General features: G+C 39.7%; 1 protein-coding gene and 1 long non-coding RNA gene across 2 annotated transcripts in view; one reads left to right on the top strand and one right to left on the bottom strand.

The window, feature by feature from the left end:
* The window catches only part of HMGA2 (high mobility group AT-hook 2), a 145,476-nt gene that overhangs the window by 23,084 nt on the left and 101,649 nt on the right, over positions 1 to 20,743 (top strand). The window lies entirely within an intron of this gene.
* Positions 8,888 to 20,743, bottom strand: part of LOC132659626 (uncharacterized) — a 32,800-nt gene continuing 20,944 nt past the window's right edge. The window contains exon 2 of the long non-coding RNA XR_009600268.1: positions 8,888 to 16,892. This is a non-coding gene — a long non-coding RNA (uncharacterized LOC132659626). The remainder of the gene's footprint in view (positions 16,893 to 20,743) is intronic.

The following is a 20,743-nucleotide window of genomic DNA, read 5'->3' as shown; positions in this document are numbered from 1 at the left end:
AGAAATCTAGAAACTTAAATTATGATTTTAAAATCAAGTGGGAGGAACTAAATCAGAGTAAAACTTCTTACAACTAGACTGATTGAAACTCTTTGGATTTCTTCTAAATATTCCAAGTATTGATGTATTGAAGAACCTGGAAATCTACTGTTGAAAACATTGGGTTTTCATTTCCATTATTTTTTCCCTCCAGATGTTTCTTACTTTTTTTTTTAACTTTTAGCCACTTGTAATTTAATACTTGCTTGTTTAAACTGAAAATATTTCTTCTATGGTTAGAAAGAAATATCCAGTAATGCATTTTGCATATAATTGTAACATTTTACTGAGGGAAAGAAATGACTTTGATAGAACATCAAAAACCATCTGTTAATGGAGTATGTGAAGATAAAACCATTTTTCATTTGAATATGTTAAAAACAACATGCTTTAAAAACCTAGAGATGCTTCCTCTATAACACATGAGTTTTTGATATATGCTCAGTAATTATAATACAAATTTTCTGATGCTTAGAAGGTGTTCAGTATTGGTAAACTATATTTTCTGAAACTACCTTCTTTGCAGTATTTTGTAATAAAAATGGAGTTTTGTTTTGTTTTTTTTTTGGCAAACCACAACAGAACTCTGTGGGGGAAAGTGATTTAAATTAACTTTCTTTTTAAATAACTTATTGCAAAATTCCCTAAAATGCTTACTTTAAATTACAAGATTAAATAATGAAAACACTAATAAATAAATCATGCTCAGAATGGGAGAATTGGATTTGATCATTAGTATTCTGATCTCTTTTATTCTTTTATTCTTGTCTCAGTATTGAAGTCCTGTTCTTAATTTTTCAGTTAATGATATTTTTAACAAAGAGATTGATAACTAGCTCTTCTTGGTCATCCAGTTCAGTTTGGCATGACCAGCTTCTACCAGATGCTGGCCATTCAGGATTATTCAGACACTGACCTTCGGGTCCACTGCTCAAATGATTCTACCACAGTGGCCATGTGGTTTTATTAAACTATGATCCAGGAAGAATATGTTGTCCACTTGTGGCTGAGTGGCAGATTATAGACAGGAGGCAGTTAAAATAAATGTCCCGTTTCTCTACCCAAATAATCAGATCACTAAAATCTTGGCCAAGGTAGTAATCTCAGTTTCACTCTGATTAAATGGCAGGTGTATGAAATTCAGTGACCATTTTATATGACAGTAAATGCATTAAAGACTTTATCCATACTATCATACACTTATTTACTTATGTTTCCCCAAATCTGAGTTTTTATGGATGGCAGTAAGTATTTCTAAAACACTGGAAACCCTCCTGTCATGTATAAATGACACTAATATGCCATATATATTTTTTCAACAAGGTAAGATAGGTAAAAATATTACTCCATGTGTCAAGAGAATGTTTTTGTTCTCTTTTAAAGAGTGGAATCTGTTTTTAAGGTTTTTTTTTTTTTTTAACCAAGGAGTTCTTGATTCTAAACTCTTCCATATTTGACACAAATATTTCACTATTTTTGGCAAAATGTCAATCCAGTGGGATTTAATCAAACCTACTGTTTCTTTTCTGGACATAGGTAAAGACGGTTTTGATGAACTGTGTACCTTTGGGCAGGTTGCTCAATGTACTCAATACTTTCTCTCCCATTTAAGTAGGAGTGGTCTATCCATAATTAATGAATGTCAAGCATTTTGAGTTGCAAAATATAGAAACCTTTATTACTACTACCAGCACTATTATCCAGGGACTGATTGTTGATTTTGTAGAAGGTTCAGCCTCCTGTTCCCTTTTTTGTGCTGTTTTTCCTGCTCCCCTCTGCTGCCTGCCCTTTGGCCATTTCACTGCTCATTAGCGCCTCCACCAGATGCAGGGCAGGCCTGGGAACAGGGTTCAACTCTGGTAAAAGGCTTGGTGGGAAGGAGGCTGGGAGTAATGACAGACATAGGGTTTTCAGATTACCTGTCAATTTGATACATCCAAGCCACCCCCAAACCCTGTCCTCAGGGGTAAATTTAGTGCAGCTATGACATTGAAATTTATTTTTTATTCGCTATTCATTCTTTTAATACATTTATAAAACTTTGTGATAAATTTTCATTCTTATAATTTTCAAGGTAAAATATCTTTTTCAGAATGCTGTTGGAAGTGAAGTCTCTTTTTTGTTTTTCCTTAGTATTGATGAGTGGCTGCCGATCAGGCTTGGTTTATTTAGCAAGGCTTTGTCCCTGTTCGAAGACAGAGGAATTGCACTGTCTACTCTTGCATTTTGCGACCGTATGGACTGAATCCCGCCAGGCTTCTCTCTCCATGGGGTTTCTCAGGCAAGAGTACTGGAATGGGTTGCCATTTCCTTCTCCAGGGGATCCTCCTGACTCAGGAATCGAACCTGCGTCTCGGGCGTCTCTTGCATTGGCAGGCAGGTTCTTCAGTAGCGCCACCTGCTAAGTGCACTCTTGGATTAGAGGCAGGTTGGGGAATGACAGTTGTTTAACTTCTGGCAAATGGAGATTACCTTATGAAGCAGGAGGCACCCTGTTGTGGTGTTAAAAGATCATAGAGCTCACCCTACCTCTATGACCAAGGGAAGCCATGTCATCACCTGTGGTTTCACTGCTGATGTGAGGTGCCAAAAAATGCACTTCAAGTGTCTCTTTGAACATAATATTGTGCAGAAGGCTCAGCATGTAAGACAGACAGTGGATAGAGAAGAAACTTAAGCACTTTGGTTCACTTGTTTGTTTGCTTGTGTCTTTCTTGGCTTGACCATTTAAACGCTAGGGCTTCAGTTCTGAGACCTGTTGACTTTATGACTTCACTTTTGTCCAACAAAGTCTTCTGGCAATATTATGGATCAGGGCTTGTGCTAGGTCCTGGGAATGGAGAGGCCAACAAAATCGGTGGTAGCTGCCTTTGGGGTGCTCGCAACGAAAGGAAACCTGATGCCAGGTCATTAGATCACTGCTCTGTGCTTCAGATGTCGTGCGGGTAAATGAAAGCCCAGATTTCAAATATTTTGAACTCTTTTGAATTATCGAGACCTTCCATAGAAGTGATTATGTTGCTTTGAACTTTATATATATATATATATATATATATATATATATAAATTTGTGAATTAGTTGTACTGGTGGGCTCAGAGTTATATTCGCTCATTATCACCACGGCACATATCCAGGCTAGTATCAGATGTATGATTTATTAAAATAGTTCAATTATATTTAGTTACACTTGTGCTCAGTCGTGTCTGACTCTTTACGACCCCTTGGACTGTAGTTGCCAGGCTCCTCTGTCCATGGGATTTTCCAGGAAAGAATACTGGAGTGGGATTAGCTGAGAAGCCTATATTTAGTTAAGTTAGACTTAAAACAATTAGGTGGGCTTCCCTGGTGACTCAGTGGTAAAGAATTCACGTGCTATTGCAAAGAGACTCGGGTTTAGTTTGTGGGTCGGGAAGATTCCCTGGAAAAGAAAATGACAGCCCACTCCAGTATTCTTGCCTGGGAAATCCCATGGACAGAGGAGCCTGGCAGGCTTCAGTCCATGGGGTCGCAAAAAAGTCGGACACGACTTAGCAACTGAACAGCAACAATAAAAAGATAGGTATTCAATAGTCAGATACAGGCTCCGAAAAGAAAAGGAGAAAGGAAACAGAAAGACCAGAGTAATCCTCTTGAGCTGCCATTCTAGCATATATTCATCTTTTCTCTCTTTGTTCTTGCAAAAAGAATTTAATTTATATTTATCAAATAATCTAAAGGTCACTAGGTGGTAAAACAACTTGATCATGTATTTTAATGTTTCAGAATCGTGCTTCCATTTGTATTTAAAAATTAGCTCTGGGAGGGTAGAGAGCAAGCTGTAGTTATCTTTTTACCCTCAGCACCTAGGACGTAGGGAGGAATTCACCAAAGTGATTAAGAGCTCAGACTGCCTGGTTCCCTTATCAGCTTATCAAGGCAAGTTGCTCATTGTCACCAGCCCAGTCTCCCTGGATGCAAAACAGAGGTTAATAACAGTTCTCATCCCTTAGGATTGTTTCATAAGAATTAAATGAGAAGCCTTCAAAAATTTTCATTCATCAAGAGACAAGCACTCAATAGATCATAAGCATAGATGTTAGTATAGTTTCAGGTCCATCAGTTCAGTTCAGTTCAGTCGCTCAGATGTGTAAGACTTAATAAATGTCTGGGGAACAGAATGATAGTATTTCATTAATGTGCAAAAAGCATGGCCTTTCAGTTTTTGTTTCCAGTACTAAGTGTGGATTTGAATTGAGTTCCTTCTTTAATCAGAGGTTTTGTATTTTTGGACTGCCCACACAAGGGTTAAAAGTACAACCTGTAGGCATCAAAGCAGTGTTTATCACGATTTTGAATTCCAGCCTATGCCTTTCCACTTAAGAACTACGCTGTGAGCCACTATCAGCCAGGCCCGATGCAGACTTTGAACGCCTTGCTCTATATTAACGTTTCCATTTGCTCACCCCTGGAAATAGCATTCTGCTTTCCAAAATAGACTCTGGCACTCTCCCTTAAAAGAATTTTTTGTCACAGCTTTGGATCATCAGAAAAACAGAAAAGAGCTTTATTGGCAAAACGTCACAAGATAATTTTCAAAGATAGTTTCTGATTTTTTTTCTACATGAACTCATTTTCATTGTCTGTCTCCCATTTCCTTTCCTCCTGATTTTTAGTACTAACCTGCAAAGAAAGATGAGGAGACTCAGTTGATAACTATTTGTTTCTTTGACTTCTTTTAAGGCTATTTTGAAGCACTTAAAGTGACACATAAAGCAGTGGGGTTTATAGCTAGGGATTCATTGGGGGGAAATCTAACGCCCTAGGTTTACATCACTGTAGGCATAGGACTTCACAGTAGGAATAACATAGGTAGCAATGTCACATAACTTAGAAGTTTAAGCATTAACATTACCAATAAAGGAAGCGCAGGTCGGCCAAGTTTCTAGACAATCCAAATATTTTCAGTCTTGAGGGAGTACCCTATTGCAGGAAGCACCAACACCCAGGGAGGTATGGAGGAGCAGGGAATCGTAAAGATTATAGCTGATACTATTCTATATAAAATACCACTTGTTTTGCAGTCTTTTATCATTCCCTGTTTCAAATGATTCTGACATCAGAGAAGACGTATATCCGCCAGTGTGTGTCTAAAGTTGATCCCAGAATCTAATTTCTTCATTACAGAATCTCAGTAAGAAAATACGTTTTCTTTCCTGCCGTTGTCCTCTCAGATGGCCCAACTTTAATGGTCTTTAAATTCCCTAATGGACTTCCCAGGTGGCATAGAATCCACCTGTCAATGCAGGAGACAGAGGAAACTCAGGTTCGATCCCTGGGTCGGGAAGATACCCTGGAGTAGGAAATGGTAACCCACTCCACTACTTTGCCTAGGAAATCCCACAGAAAGAGGAGCCTGGTGGGCTACAGTCCACAGGGTTGCAAAGAATCAGACACGGCTGAGCACACACACCCAAATTCCCTAATGCATTTTGATGAAGCATTTGTAGACCTGGCTCCCTCTCAGTTGGTAGATCTGGGGTGGAACTGCAAGTACAAATGGCCATCTCTGTGGCCCCCCTCCGACCATTCTCTTGAGAGACTGGCATTCGGTGAGTAGTGCTTCTCATACCACTGGACTTCTCGTACCACTTAGGAAATCCCATAACATTTCATTCTCCTGTGCTCTTACTCAATTTTCCATTTCTCTTCTAGGAGTAGGTTATGTTTGATTTTTACATCCTTCCATCTCCTTTCTTATCTTTGGACCGTCTATTTCCCATATGGATTGGATGAAAATGAACTCATTCCCAACCCTAATTCACATCCCTATAATTCTTTTCAGAGAAGTGGTATAGAGTTTACTGACTTTCCATTTGGATTTGCCATTTAGAGTGCTCATTTCCAGGCTATCAAACCAAAACAATGGTTTATTAAGTCTGTATTTTCATTTGGTCATGCTCTTCCCCAGGGGTAATCTACTTCTTTTGTAGACATTAAAATTGACCAATGAATGAGCCAGGCTTAGGATTTTGTATATTGTTTGCATGATATTCAGGCAGCTGATGAGCTACACAGAATTGTTTGAACTCTATAATATTATAAGCAAAAAAATGGCAACTTTGTCTAATGCATAACCAGTCTGCTTTGCTGTTAAATCCCTAATCTCAGTGTAGATCAATTGGGACCCATTTTAGAAATTATAGAAACAAAACATCTCTATTACCTTACTTGCATTGTCAAAACCTCTCAAGGATTCCTTAGTATTCACAGAGAACCCATTCATATCATGCTCATTGGCAACACATGGTTTCCTATTAATTGCATACATCATATTAATGTATAGATTGTATAATGTGAGAGAACTTGGCCATACATGGTCACGGTATGAAGAATTCCTTGTGACTGACTTTTTTTTTTTAATGAATAAAGAATTTTCTGCCTGAGATTATTAAAATATGGTGTGTATTCAGCACTACTATTTGCTATTGTTTTAAGTAATATGTTATGATAAGATTTTAGACCCCCATGTGAGAAGCTGACATTTTGTATCCATAAGGCAAACACAGCTTTTTGAATCTGTGTGAAAATTTAGGTGTCCTATTTTGTGGTTTTTATCTTCTCATGACTTTTTTGAGAAAATGTTTAGACTGATTTCCTTACAGTCATGAAAGTCTCTTTGGGAGAACTTACGTATGTGAAAAAGCCATCTAGAAAGGAGATTTCTTGAGAACCCTTGGTAATGGTGTGCAAGTTTAATCACTCCGCCTGTGACAGGAAGGTCTTAAGACGTTCAACCTAAATTTCTCCTTATACGGTTTTCAGTTCATTTCCTCTTGTCTTGTTCCTAATGGTGATAGAGAACATCTGGTATGTCCTTTTTCAAAATAAACCTTCCTACTTGGAGTAGCAGAAAGTGTGCACACGTTGGGTCCTAACAGATTTGGGTTTGAGCCTGGTCCTTATCTCTTACTAACCTTAGGCCGTTATTACCTCTCTGATCCTGAATTTCTTCTTTTGTGAAGTGAGGCTGATCATCCTTCCCTTGCAGTTTTAGCTAACATGTCCCATTCCTGGTAAAGCCTCAACATGTGGTATCTTGTATTGTTATTGTTAAAATCTGTGAAATTTTATTGTCAGCTTTTTCATTTTGCGTAATAACATTCCCAGGTCTTTCTGACGGTGTTCTTTTCTCCAACCCACTGATCATGGTTCTGGGTTTCCCAGGTGGCTTGGTGGTAAAGAATCTGCCTGCCAGTGCAAGAGACACAGGAGTGGGGGCTTTGATGCCTTGTTGGGAAGATGCTCTAGGAGGTAATGGCGACCCCCTCCAGTATTTCTTGCCTGAAAAATTCCACGGACAGAGGAGCCTGGCAGGCTGTAGATCATGGGGTAACAAAGAGATAGACATGGGCCAGACATGACTAAGCTGCACGCACACAACCATGGTTCTAAACAAGACTTCAGATGGTATGGTAGTGGAACACTAGGTTTTCAATGAAAGGCCTCTCTGACTTCCTTTCCAACTTAATGAATTTCCAGGTATATGACCTTGGACAAGTCACTGAACATCCTTGAGTCCGTTTGCCCATATGTAAGATGGTGATGATAATTCTGACTTCTTTACCTTCCTCACTGGATTGGAGTGAGGATAAAAAAAGTCATTTATGAGTCACCAAGCACCCCACAATCATAAAATGATACCAGTAAGTGTAATCAGCAAGTAAAAAATTTAATACTTTACAATAGGGTGAAAGAAATTGGTCTTGTTACTTATCTAACTTTTAAAACATAGATCTCTGAACTCAGCCTCACCCTTATCCTGCAGAGCAATTACAGAGCATTTACTCTTTCTCTGTTTCCACTTTCATCAGCTCTTATGGTTGGAAGGCTAAAACTGACAACTTTCAAAGATGTACGACAGACACATATTAAAACAGCTTCAACATTACAGGGCTTAAGTTTGTGTACAGAGAGGTTGAATCAGTAAGCAGATTTAGGTGCATAAAGACAGGGCCAGGTGTAATAAAGAGATGACATGACCCAGGAGGGGGGAAATGAGCAGCAGAGATCTCTGCAGCGATGGACAGTAATGGAGAGGATTCTGAGACTTAAGATAGCCACTGCAAAGTTCCGAACAGAAGAATGTTGTGGTCAAACACATCTGAGTAAGAAGAGAACTTTAGGACTTCTGGGACTGCTCAGAATCTAAGTGACCTTGGAGGTTAGAGGGAACCTGGGCAGTAGAAGAGATAGCCACATATAAGTAAATATTTACATGTTTTATTGGTTTCATTGTTTAAATCTATTGGATATACAGTTAAGAGTTTGTAGTTAATCAAAAGCTTTTCCCCGTGTTTGGATTTGGATTCATCTTTTTGTTTTGTTACCTCAATTCAGTTTGGTGCCAGGTTTAATTATGGAACTAATGTGCTTAAGTTTGGGTACTAGAGAGTGGAATTTGGTTAAATATCCCTGTTGATTACTTAAATGACTCGAGAGTCTAAGAAAACTAGCCACAGTGATCCAGCTGTCCTTTTCGGATTTGTACATGCTGCCTTCCTGGAGTCCTTTCTCCCATGGCTGTCTGTGACCTTAGCCATTGAATCATGTAATCGTTTCTGGCCTCCAAAGTCAGTGATTCTGAGCAGGCAGAGTGGTGGTGTGATGTCATGTCTGGGGCATGAGCCTGTACCCTCACCACACACAGGTCCCGCCCTTCCTGGTCTCGGCAGCTCAATACACAGTGCTTGGCACATCGTGAGCGCTCAATAAATTTAGCTACTTTTCCTGTCTCTCCCTGGATCTCAAATAGGAATATCCAAATTTGAGAACACCACCATAGCATTTGACTCCCCAGTTAAAATCCATGGAGAAAGCTGAGGCAGTCGTGAGGGAATGTAAGTCTAAGAAGATGGCTGCACTGGTTTACAGCGCGGCTTCTCATGAATCATAAAAAGACCTCTTACGGGATTAATGAGTTTTAGCTTAATGCAAAATTGATAAACTATGTATAATATTGTGACATTTGAAAGCATTCAGAATGAAAAATAGCTGATGGGGGTACATGTTTTGAGATGCTTGGTGTTCCACATTTTTCTGACCTCACTCTGCCCCCCACCAAAAAAAAAGATCAGAAGGAAGGCCCCCCACATTGCTTCCAAATTTCTGAATAGGGAAAATATCAAACTGGAAAGGAAGCTTTTGACAGCTTTATACATTTACAGATATTTTTAAAATAAAAAATTTCTTTCTTACTCTTTCTCTGGGTAGAAAAATTAGACCCCTTTTCTTCTTTTCTCCTCCTTGACCTTAAATTTTAGAAAATATATTCTTATTTTTCTTTTTAATTTAATTTTAATTTCAGATTCACATGCAGTTACAAGAAATTATACAGAAAAATTCCTTTCTCAAGTTGTCACATTTCCCCCTCAATGTTGGCATTTTGTGAAACTATGGTACAATATCCCAGCTAGGATATTGTATGAGTACATTTCCCCCAGATTTCTCCAGTTCTTTGTGAACACATCTGTGTGCGTATGTGTGTGTTTTCAGCTCTGTACAGTTTTACCACCTGTGAAGATTCCTGTATCCACCACCAGAGGTATTCTTTCTGAAGACTGTCAGTTGCTTGAGAGTTTTCAGCACATCCGGTGATGACAGACATGAAGATGTGTCTTCTCTTCTGAACACACAGGAACTTTGTGTGACTGTAGCGAGGTGGAGAGTGGAAATCTGGCCCGTGGCTCCTGTCTGTGGCTGTGTAGTTACTCTTTCACATTCCCTCATTAGAAAGGGCTGGCTGGCCCAGACAGAATCATAGGTGGGCTTGGCACACAGCTAACTACTTGCCTGGAGTAACTTACGCTTTTGTACTGTATTAAGAGTTCTGCCAATTTCAGAGGCCAGGAAGCGAAGAGTTGGCCTAGGAGTGTAACACACCTGCTTTTCCCCAGGCCACAAACAACAGGCTGATGTGAGTACCTGTTTGCCCTAGTAGGATATACGGAAACTTGTCTCCAGAGACCTGAGGCTGTGGATAAATGCTTCCTCCCACCCACCCCCAGAAGCGTGCTTCACACAGATTTTAGATGTCCGTGAGGACAGATATTCACTGGGGGAAATGTCCTGTTAATTGCGCTTTGCCTATCTGGCCCAGTCTCTAGAATGAACTGGAGTGGAATCCCATTCTCGTGAGACCTTTAGGAATATATACACTTGAGAATGCCACAGTAAGGTGTGTATGAGCGTGCGCATGTGTGTGCTCAGTCGTGTCCAACTGTTTGTGACCCTGCGGACTGTAGCCCACCAGGCTCCTCTGTCCATGGAATTCTCCAAGCAAGAATACTGGAGTGGGTAGCCATTTCCTTCTCCAGGGGATCTTCCCAACCCAGGGATCAAGCCCAAGTCTCCTGCATTTCAGGCAGATGCTTTACCACTGCACCCACCTAGGAAGCCCCACAATAGCATTACATTCCCTAATTTTAAAACAGATTGCACCTGTCACATACATATACACAGCAAAGCTAAACTGAGATGCAAACAGTAGGCAGATGGACAGGATGCCTCACCAGCTAAGTCTCCTATACTCCAACCTGAGAAAAACTGGATTTGTAAGTAGCTCCAACTGTAAATATGAAAATGTCTGAATGATGAAGATCTGTTATGTTATACTAGTCACTCCTGGAATCTGAGTGTTTGATTAGATGACCAGAATTTATGGTGATGATGGTGATGTTTGGACATGAAAACCAATGAGCAAAAAGCTGTAAATCTGATCACTATAGCAACCATTTAGAGAACACATGTACTGTATTTATTGCCACTGTCCTATTGGATCCTAAATCCCAACTAAGTCACAGCATATGCAGTGCTTATTTTCTTCTCTGGATGAGTACTTTTCCTATTGGCAAAGTGAAATTAAAAAATCATGGTTTGCAAGTGACATCCTTTATTTGGGGTGGTAACAATCATCTTGTCTAAACACAGGCTTACTTTTGAATCAGATGGAGACATTTTGAAAATCTTGGAAAGGCAGAAAAACTATGTGTTAAAAAGAAAGTGTTATAAAAGAGTATCAGGACAGGCTATTACTTCCATAGCAAAGTTCTTTGGACCTGACTTGATCCAAATAAGTGTGGGAGAGACCGCTGGCGTGACCCTGGAAGTGGCAAGCGAGAGCCAGCGGCCCTCCGTCCCGTGTCCTGTTGTCTGTCACTGAGACCTTGTCAAAGCTATGCCAGAAGAGTGATTTTTGTAAGTATGAAAATGTTGGTCTGTCTGCTGCTTTATCTGCCCGTCGGTAACCCTAGACTTAGAGATTAAATAATTGAGTTCGCTCATGTTCTGAGGGTGACAGTATGAAAGCTGAGAACAATTAAGTGTCCAGCTCAGGGTCATACCACCTCGTTAGCTGGGACAAGAACCAGGTTTCCTGATTCCTAGTCCATTGCTTTTTCCCTGCAGGGAGCAGCTTCCTGTCACCCCCCAGTCTTGTCTTGGTTTCCCATTTGTAGTGTTGACAGTCCTCCGGCGCCACCTCTTTCCTCAGGTCCTGTGTTCGTTTCCCAGGGCTGCCGTGACAAAGGAGCATGAACCTCGGGGCCTTAACATAACACGAATTTATTCTCTAATGGTTCTGGAAAGCAAAAGTCCAAAAAGCGTAGAGCCATGCTCTGTCTGAAGGCTCTAGGAGACACTGTGTTCCATGCCATTCCCTTGGCCTCGGGTGCTACTGGTAGCTCTTGATGTTCTTGACTTCTGGCTGCGTTGCTCCAGTCTCTCCTTCTCCTGCCTTCCTGTGCGTTCCCATGTCTCTTCTCTTGAAGGAACACCAGTCATCTTTGATTGTGTTAAGTTGCTTCAGCCACATCCAGCTCTTTGCAGCCCTGTGGACTGTAGTCCGCCAGGCTCCTCTGTCCATGGGATTCTCCAGGCAAGAATACTGAAGTGGGTTGCCATACCCTCCTCCAGGGAATCTTCCCCACCCAGGGATCGAACCCGAGTCTCTTAGGTCTCCTGCATTGGCAGGCAGTTTCTTTACCACTAACGCCACTGGGAAAGCCCCATCTTTGATTACGGCCCACCCTAATGACCCCAGCTTAACTTGATCACGTATACAAAGACCCTCTTTCCAAATACGGTCACATTCATAGATGCACAAAGGGTTAGAACTTCAGCATCTTTGAAGGGGATCACAGTTCAATCCATAATAGGTCTACTTAGCTTCCAAACCATATTTAGAACTAGGCAGTCTTTGTAACACACCATGAGAACTGTAGTGAGTTTCATTAAGTGTAAAGCATCATATCCAATATTTGTAGTTTGTTACAATAACACATTGAAAAGATTTATAGACTGTTTTGGGTGTGATTATTGGATTAATTCCCCACTTTGAAACCATTTGTTGGGTCCTGTTTATTTAAAGGAGGGAATGAATAGACCTGAAAACACCTAATTTTCAGTTTACCCTGGAAGCCAATAAAAGTTTTTTGTAAAGAATTGAAAACTGTGTCACAGAACATTCGCACTGTATTTGTGTAGTACTTTAGTCTTATCTTCAGTTGTTAGATGCTTGTTTGCATGTGCTAACGCCTCTAGCTAAGATGTAAAAAAATAAAAACAAAAAACAAATTTTTGAAAAATTATTTTGTGGTAATAAAGTCTAGAACAGAATGTGTGCTCAAAGTATTTCATGGTGTGTGTACAATTTTTAAGTAGAAATTAAAAAGAAAGAAATCCTACCTGCAGTCAGCACTCTCCACTGTTTGCATTCCCCTGAACTTCCCTTGTTGAATACAGTCATTTGTGTTTCATAAACATTCTTCCTGACTTCATTCTCTTTAGCATTATTTGATCGATCTGGGAGGAAATGTCCATATAACCTTAATTTGTACATTTTTTTAAAAGTCTTTTTTAAAGCAAGTACTGGGAATGTATGCTGTGTCTTTTATTAACTTTTATATATGTGATTCCAAATCTCTCTTTAAATTAATGTCTTTTAGCTTCAAATTGACTTCTTCCCATAAGGCTAGTCCCCATTTCCTATAATCTTACAGACCTAGGAGAACATTTTCCCTTCTGTCGTTTTGATAATTACGTCCTCCGTGCTCAGTGGTGGCCTATTAACTAACATGAATACTGTGGGCTTGCAAAATAGCCTCAAATTTCCATATATTAGAACTGTGAGAATTTTCTATAATGGTGCTTTAGCAATAATGATGGAGGTGCAGGCATTTCCTGAGGATTAATGACCAGCTGGGAGGAACCAGTGGCCCTTGGCTCTGCCTCCCAGCCAGCCATTAATTCCGAGGAAATGTCTTTTGCTGAGGTCGTTACTGCTATTACAAGCTTAAAATGGAAAAACATAATAGGCGTATGAGTTACTTTTATGGGTTGATGCAGTTTCCAATGGTATGTACTAATTTGAAAAAATGACTGTGTATACATAACAATTGTAAGTCAGACTGTTTGAATCATCCTTTAGTATTCCATATGTTTTATAACTGGAGTTATACAGTTCTCTACCTTTCCTGCTCAAAACAAGAAAAAAAAAAATTGACTCCTTAATTTCTACATTGGTTCAAGGCTTCAAAGTGTTGTGTTTCACTGACATATTTAGAAACATCAGTTTCTGTTATCAACTTCAAATAATATTCATGTTTCACACATGGGCTGAAAGGAAAAAAAAATGAGTTCATTTTCCATTTTTGTGATAATACTTTTTCTCTTAGAATGAAACATTGAAAGAAAAAATTTTAAGCCCTGTAATAAATTGCTGTGCTGCTTTGATTTTTTTTTTTTTTTGCTGTCATCTGTATAAGAGATAGCCTTATATTTATACTTTCCCATAGTGACTCTGTGAGACAACAATGCACAACTTAGTTTTTCAGCACTGCAGGGTTTTTAAAAAATCTATATTAAATATTGCAACTATGGGAAACCCTTTAATACAACAAACACACAAAAAACACTTAAAAATGAAGCCAAAGTGTCAAAATGCTTCTTAACCACGCTCCTTTCTCTTTTTAATAAGTAGCATTTTTTGTATTTTTCCTTCTGATCTTAATCATCTGGCATTGTTTTTCATCTCAGTTATTAGCAGAGCCAACCTAGAAACATTCCTAAAAGTTGTAAAAGGGAGAACCTGAACAGTCCTGGAATATTGCCATCCTTGCCCCAATGGAGAAATGTGGACAGCATCATGCAGCCGTGAGCCTGTGGGCCATTTTTACCTGTCTCACCTGTTAGTAACTCTCTGTGTTTGTCAAACCTCCGATGTAGGCCAGGCTCAGTGGGGAATTTGAAATATTGCAGGACACAGATGTGCACTAAAAGCAGTAGGAATCAAGCGAAGAAGTCCTGTCCTATTTGGCCCTCAATTTCCTGTCCCACTTCTTCAAATTTGCTTGTAGCCTACAAGTCATTGTTCATGTTGGTAGACTTGTCTGTGCTCAGACTTTCTTGAGCCTACTTTGTCAAAGGTCTTTACATCTCCCCATTCTGCTTCTCCATCTCCTCAACTTTTGCCATCTACAGAAAGCTTAGATGCCGCTTTGCGTCTCTGACTATTCCTCTGTTTTCTTTCACTTTTGTTGAAGGTGCTAGGATTCTCCCAGTTCTTCTGGAGCAGCAATGCCCAATAGAACATTCTGCATTGATGGAAATATTAATGTTCTGTATTTGTGCCATCCAATATGGAAGTCACTAGCCACATGTGGCTGCTTGAACAACTGAAATGTGGTTGGTGCGTTTGAAGAACTAAATATTTGGTTTTACTTCATTTTAACTAATTGAAGTTTAGATAGCTTCACATGCTAGTGACTACTGTATTGGTCAATGCAGTCATCTTGGATCCATTATATCTTCGCCTTGCCTCCATTATCTGTCCTTTTTACCTTCAGTTGAGTTTAGTTCAGTTGCTCAGTCATGTCTACCTTTTTGCGACTGCATGAACTGCAGCATGCCAAGCTTCCCTGTCCATCACCAACTCCCAGAGCTTACTCAAACTCATGTCCATTGAGTTGGTGATGCCATCCAACCGTCTCATCCTCTTCTTCTCCCACCTTCAGTTTTTCACAGCATCAGGGTCTTTTCCAGTGAGTCAGTTCTTCACATCAGTTGGCCAGAGTATTGGAGCTTTAGCTTCAGCATCAGTCCTTCCAATGAATATTCAGGATTGATTTCCTTTAGGATGGACTGGTTGGATCTCCTTGCAGTCCAAGGGACTCTCAAGAGTCTTCTCCAATACCACAGTTCAAAAGCATCAATTCGTCAGCGCTCAGCTTTCTTTGTAGTCCAACTCTCACATCCATATGTGACTACTGGAAAAACCATAGCCTTGACTAGATAGACCTTTGTTGGCAACGTAATGTCTCTACTTTTTAATATGCTGTCTAGGTTGGTCATAACATTTCTTCCAAGGAGGAAGCGTCTTCTAATTTCATGGCCGCAGTCACCGTCTACAGTGATTTTGGAGCCCCCAAAATAAAATCTGTCACTGTTTCCATTGTTTCCCCATCTATTTGCCATGAAGTGATGGGACTGGATGCCATGATCTTAGTTTTCTGAATGTTGAGTTTAAGCCAACTTTTTCACTCTCCTTTCACTTTCATCAAGAGGCTCTTTAGTTCTTCTTCGCTTTCTGCCGTAAGGGTGGTGTCATCTGCATATCTGAGGTTATTGATACTTCTCCCAGCAATCTTGATTCCAGATTGTGCTTCATCCAGTCCATCGTTTCTCATGATGTACTCTGCATATCAATTCTACTGTGTCTTTTTCCCCTGAAGGAGACCTTAATGCCCTTCTACTTCAACTTTACCATATTCTGCCTTTGGTCTCTTGCCTAGTTCGATATGACAAAATTGAGAAGCCTCTGTGCATAGACCTAGAGGAAGTATAGAGACCAAGAAAGCATAGTCCAGGGACTTACTTGATTGTACAGTGGTTGAGACACTACTATTCCACTGCAAGGGGTGCTGGTTCAGTCCCTGGTTGAAGAACTAAGATCCCACATGCCTCGTGGTGCAGCCAAAAATTTTTTAAGAAAAGAAAACAGTCCATTTCATCTCCTCTACGGGCTTACAGAGTAGAAGGAACCAGAGTTTTCTGGGTTATAGGGAACAGACAGCTCACGATCCAGCATTAACCAGGAGTAAGCATTTGCGGATTTTCCTGAAGGACTTTATGGCTTTGAGATGGGACGTATTACAAAAGAGTGTGATTTTATTTATAAAAGGGTTGGAAACTTTTAAACCATTTTAAATGAGGTAGTTCATAAGGTATAACACCATTACCTCTTAAAATACCACACTAGTGCCTCAGAATTAAGGTGACTGTATGTCATGGGTGTTTTTCAGTTCAGTTTCAGTTTATGCTGCCTGTTCCAGCGTAACTACCAGTAGCACTCCTCCCAGTCTCCAAGGTGTCCAGCTTGGGGGGTAAATCCTATAATCCCCTGCCTACAGTCTGCCTAAATTTTATGCATACACGCAAACACATGCAGTTTGTACCTCTCCGAATCTTGCTGCATTTGTGCTCTTAGCTTACTTCCAGATTTTTCTTCCGTGTCACTTCTCTATCAGGTCATTCCTCTGTCTGGAAACTGCCAATAGCTCCTGAATCAATTATAAATTTTTCAAGCCTCATAAATAGAACTATTGAGCTCTGTTTTTTTCCTCACATACATGTAGCCAAGTGAATAAGCTTCCTATTCCACGAACAAGGCGGACACTTTCTCACCTTCACTTTGACTGGAATCTCTTTCTCGCATGTCCAGCTGCTGAAAATCTTCTCCAGCCTTCCACGTCCAGTCTAGACACGACTCTTTTATGAAGTAACCGCTGACTCTCCTGGTCAGAAGTGGGCTGTCTCACCCCTGAATACGAACATATGTTGTTAGTGCCTTGCTTAAAGCATGATCCATTTTCCTTTGTACTGAGACTTTTTGAATAGTTCCCATCTTTGTTTAGCAGTTTTACAAACTCTTTGAGAAGAGGTACCACGTGTTTTGCATTTTCTTTAAAACCCAGGACAGGGGTATACAGTAGTTGCTTAATACATATTTGTTGAATAAAATTTAAAATGCTTATGGCTGGGCAACTTAGGTCATTCCCAAACGATGATTTCTTAAAGCTGTGTAATTGGAGGCTTTTTTTTTTCCCAAGTATTTCCACAGTTTATGCCATTAATTACAGTACTCAGAGGAATTACTGCTGCTATTAATCTCTTGGATCCAATACTTAGAGACATAAATATAAGTGACATTAGCTATACCACTGCATTCAGTGAGATTACAAATTAGGGAGTAGACTTAGAAGTCAGAAAAATACCTGCAAAGATAACAAAATGTAGATAATCTTGCTTAGTTCAGGAACACAGTCTAAGATGAAACTGCCAAACAAGATTGATAACATGGTGGCCTACTCTTCTGCACTTCTGGAAAGAGCTGTGTCTATTTGGGGGAATTTTCCTCCAAATAAAAACCAAACAAAAAATGTGTTTCTGAGTGACTTTTATAAAGATCATTTAAAGAAGTAACACTTGTTGGTTGGGATGGACAAAAGAAAGCTGCATGTGGCAAAACTTATCTGTGAATATACTTAATGTTTTTAATCATTTTCTATATGTATATGGTACACTGAATTTAGAAAATAAATTAGTTTTCTTTAAAAAAATTATATTGTAATTTTAAAAAGTGCAATTGACATATAACATTATATTAGTTTCAGGTGTATAGCATAATGATTCAGTGTTAGTGTGTATTGCAAAAGGATCCGCATAATAAATCTGGTTAACATCTTTCATTAACTATAATTGCTATGCTCTAAGTACACGCTCATGACTTAACACTGGAAGTGTGTACCTTTTGACTGTCTTCTAGATGTTTTGTATATTTGATTTAAGCACCGTATATGTCCATGGTAAACAAAATGATAAAATCTTAAGAGTAAATTCAGTAAAGAAATATTGCAACTATTTTCTCAATAGACAATTCTTTAAAATTTAATTAATCGACATTTAAAAATTATGTGTGGGCATGTTCCTAACTACACAATGAGACTTTAGATTTTAAAGGGTGGTAACAAAAGAATAAGCATTGGATATGTTTACTTTTTTTCAGACTCTTGCAAGAAACTTACCAAAACACATATGCACACCCTGTACAACTTCAAACAACAGAAAATGGCTTTTTCTCTACCCACTTCTCTCCCTGCTTCCCACAATCAGTATCACGACCTCGTGGTATCCAAGTTGGTCATGTCTGACTCTTTGCAACCCCATGGTCTATAGCCTGCCAGGCTCCTCTGTCCATGGAATTTTCCAGGCAAGGTTACTGGGGCAGGTTGCCATTTCCTACTCCAGGGGATCTTCCTGACCCAGGGATTGAACTTGCATCTCTTGCATTGGCAGTGAATTCTTTACCACTGAGCCACCTGGGGAGCCCACCGCCACCTTGACTACCAATAGGGTTAAGTATTTGAAGTACTTTCACATTTTTATGCTACATGAGAAGTAAAGAAAAACTATTCCTGAAAGTGCATTTAAAATACTGTTTTCAAATAGTGAATCTTCTGGTTGTACAAAACAGAAGCCAGTTGTTAGAAATCTCATGTGCTTCAAACATTTAGAAGGCGGTAGGTGTAAAGGACTAGAAGCATGAGTCTAGTGCTTCTTGGAGGGTGGCCATATGCCCATAGCTAAGAGAGAAAAAAAAAAAAAAAAACCAGGAAGGAGAAGAATGGGTTTAGATAAATTCCAAGTAGAGATGAAATAATCATATCCTTGTTATGTATGGATGACGTTTGAGAAAGGAAGCTGAGCCGCAGATAAAGATACGAGGGCTATTTGTGGTAGTAAGTGAAGCCATGGCTGTGGATAAAGATCGCTAGAAAACGTGGAAAAAGAAAAGTGAGGGGGAAAAAGGAGGTGATGCAGAAAGTGGAGAAGAAAGGGAATATGGGAGCATTACACACAGGGAGATGAAATAGGCTGCTAGGGATGGTTTATGGCCCAGTGGTCGCTCCATGAACAGGACGTCTGCATGACTCCCTGGCCCCTTCCTCACCCGAGCTCAGCTCACAGTCTTTAAGTTCTCCACAGACTCACTGAAATAAGCACACCACAGACAGCAGTGAGCCCTGCATCCTGGTGATGCCATCAGTGCTCAAAGACAGCAAGGGAATGAGACCAAGGAGAATCCTTTTGGAGGCCAGATCATTAACTCCTATCTATGACATCCCTTTTTCCATCTGGAAAAGTTAAATTCTCATGTGCAATTAGCTTTGCAGAATGGAGCGGTTTTGTTGGTTTACTGATACTGTTGAGCAAAATGGGCACAAGTGCAAGTCCTGGCCCCAGCAGTTGATTGCACCTTCCTTTCTGAGGTAGATGTGAATGTAAAGAAGAGAGAAATGTCCCTGGGGTGTTGCTGATTAAACTGACAGCCTTAGCTTTCAGGATCATTAGATTTCAAAGACAAAAAAAAAAAAAAAAAAAAAAAGGCCCACCAAGATGATATCCTTTGCACGGATCAGATGATGAGGAACTGAGTTGTAATTTGGGACTCATTCACAAGAAAAGGTCTGAAGGGTTTTCGCATGAATAGGATCATAAGGGTCAGAATGTCAGGATCTGTGCCCACCGCAGTCTCTCTGACCTGTAATAGACTTTGCATCTAAGACTGGCTGAACAGTTTCAGTAATGCAACAGAAAGGCTCTATTCTGCAGAGCTAATTGCAAAACAAAACTCACTTCTCCAGATGGAAAATGGGATACTCAAATCCACTGAAGGAAAGAAACACAGTTTCCCCCACCACAGCTCTGCAGTCTTCCATGGGTCTTATGTATGTGCAGTAAACATTTATGACCATATTTAGGTCCAGGCAGCATGTGGGATTTTGTGCTAGTAGTTGCTGATGAATACCTCCAATAGGAATCCTTTATGTCTGAGGTATCCATGGTAACTAAGTTGAGCCCATTTCCATTGTGCTGTTAGCTGGCCATACTTTGACTCTGTGGGCTCCAGGATTCCTAATTCCTCTAACAACCCAGAGAGGTAAGTGCTTTTCAGAAAAGCAAACTTAAGCAAGGGATTTGAGATTTGAAGAATACCACATAGCAACGAAGATGATAATTTTTGACTCACAGGTTAATTTAATTGAGGAGTGCTCCAAAGTCAAAAATTCCATAGCTAGCAACAGAATTATGATTATTAGGAAAATAATAGCTTTTTTTTTTTTGCACCTCTGAAATCTTCTGCGATGTTATGGACTTCACCGTTGGTTGTATATGTTGTAGGTAGCTCGTGTTCACCCTGCACTTGGCAGAGATCGCTAGATTTTGTTACCTTAATAGCAATGTTCATTTTTTTAAGTACAGGGAAATATTTAACATACTAGAAAAATGCTTTGACATAATGGCATTAATATTATAATGTTTGTATATCCTTTTTTCCCCTAGGATACCCTGCAAATGTTCTGTGCCCATTTAACACACATAGGTGTGCTTTTGTTTGCATGTGCCCTGGCCACTTGAGCGCCAGCATAAAATTGTCAGTGGCCTTTATTTCTTAGCTCATTTAACTGGGATCAGACATAGTGGGATGTATTTTATTCACTTCAGTTTTATTGAACATTAGTGTATTTTTCCTTGATTTTCTGATGGTGCACTTTTTTTTTTTCATGAAAAGGCATTTTATTTTAAATGTAGTAGTGTGTACCTGTCAAT

Source organism: Ovis aries, chromosome 3, assembly GCF_016772045.2.
Source record: "Ovis aries strain OAR_USU_Benz2616 breed Rambouillet chromosome 3, ARS-UI_Ramb_v3.0, whole genome shotgun sequence".
Classification (NCBI taxonomy): domain Eukaryota; kingdom Metazoa; phylum Chordata; class Mammalia; order Artiodactyla; family Bovidae; genus Ovis; species Ovis aries.
The sequence above is the reverse complement of the archived record's forward strand: the minus strand, read 5'-3'. Positions and strand labels throughout refer to the sequence as shown.